General features: G+C 30.1%; 1 non-coding gene across 1 annotated transcript; it reads right to left on the bottom strand.

Moving 5' to 3' along the window:
- Nucleotides 1-1,037: 1,037 nt before the first annotated feature.
- Trnap-agg (transfer RNA proline (anticodon AGG)) lies at nt 1,038-1,109 on the bottom strand. Its single transcript has one exon. It is a non-coding gene; the product is annotated as a tRNA-Pro (tRNA).
- Between the last annotated feature and the right edge of the window lie 773 nt (nt 1,110-1,882).

Raw genomic sequence — 1,882 nt, 5'->3', positions numbered from 1 at the left:
AGGGGGCCAGGATTTTTTTTTGGGTTGGGGGGGGGGGGGAGCAGGTTTAGAGGTGCCGAAGGATGGGCCGTTATATATTTTGTAAACTAAAAAAAAATAAATAGATTATAGGGCGAAAAAAAAAAAAGATTATTCAAAATCTACCCATTTTGCATTATACTCATTATAAATAATCATGTTTTCAATACAGATGTTTAATATTGGTTTCTAGTGTGTTTGCACGGCATTCGAAACAAATAATTACTAACTAGTACGTGTGTATTTTTTTTTTTTTTTTTTTTTGGGTGGATGTTGAAGTTGGGTCGGGGTGGGGGGAGGCGCTAATCACAATTTCTACCCCCTTCTTGGCTATGTATTTGTCTAATGACATTTATTTATCTATTTTTCTTCAGAGATAAAGAATTCCCCATTTTGAGCGTGGAAAGATTAGAAAATAATGCACTTTATATTTTGAATTTTGAATGTTTTAATTTTTTTTTCGAAGAAGAAATTTGTAAGAGTTTATTGTATATTACAGATTCTCAAAAACTTACTGTAAAGATGGATAACATTTTTAACTTCTTTACTTAGTAACGTTCGGATGTAGATCAACGGCATATTTACATAATAACAAAATATATTGATTTAATTTTTTTTTAAGTTTGAAGGAACATGGGTGAAAAAATAATTTACATGCCCGTTATACGTTACCCTATGTCAGATAGGTATATAACATTTCTTGTGTTATTTTTGGACTGATTCACTGGAATAATAATACGAATATAATAAGTATGTAGTTAGACTTTAGAATGCAGTGTTCAATGTATATAACATTTGATTTTAGTCATTTGCTTCATAGAAAATAATGTCTTTTGAAAGATTATGGTAATGAACACTACAATGGGTTTTGATGTGTAATTTTATATGTTACAATGTATTGTAACATAAACTACAGCATTTTTGGGACTTACTAGTGCTTTGGAAGGTTTTATTTCTATAGTACTGCATCTTACATGAATAAGCTAAACGAAAAGATGAAAAAAAATTTAAAAAAACCAGGGCTCGTCCGGGATTTGAACCCGGGACCTCTCGCACCCTAAGCGAGAATCATACCCCTAGACCAACGAGCCAGATAGGAGATATAAGCCGTATTATAATATATAAACGGAACAAAATTTAAATAAAATATTTAATGATAAAATATAATGTCACTATATTACATTAAGTAGTTTGGCTGAAATAATGATACAGAAAAATATTTTTGATTCACACTTATAATTTTTTCGAAATATAGTTAAAGGCATTTAAATTTTTTTAAATATTTTTCATAATATTCTTAGTTATATACTCGGAGTTTTACTTTTATATATACTTTATTTAAATTTAAATATAATTTTTTTATTTAGATACGTCGGTAGAAGCGCTACCTTTATTGCCACTGTAATAAACAATCGTGATCGAAGTTCACAAAATAGATGGTAGAGTTTGTAAAACATTTTAGTAGAGAGACTATAAGTAACAAGCAGCTGGCCCCCTACCAACGCCATCTTGTGTTCAGTTTACTGCTCTTTAAATCCGTTTCATATGCTGTTTTGCTGCCTTTCTGTATTTGGACTGCTACTGAAATGGGGAACTTTAACAAATACATTCCAGTACTGAAAAGTGCATACTATTTATCAATTGTTGAAAATTAAATATGAAACACCTTACTATTATTTTTGTGATGATTTCATGTTGCTGTGTTTTAATTCTTTAGTAAATATTTAATTTTGCAAAAAAAATAAAAAATTAAGAGAAATAAGGTCGGTGTTCCAAGACACAAATATTAATAGGTACTTAGGCTTTGAATATGCTACACCTGTTTCCCTAACCATATTCCTAGTGAACGATATGACACAGCCAG

This window comes from Bacillus rossius, chromosome 14 (genome assembly GCF_032445375.1).
Source record: "Bacillus rossius redtenbacheri isolate Brsri chromosome 14, Brsri_v3, whole genome shotgun sequence".
NCBI classification, from domain to species: Eukaryota; Metazoa; Arthropoda; class Insecta; order Phasmatodea; family Bacillidae; genus Bacillus; species Bacillus rossius.
The sequence above is the reverse complement of the archived record's forward strand: the minus strand, read 5'-3'. Positions and strand labels throughout refer to the sequence as shown.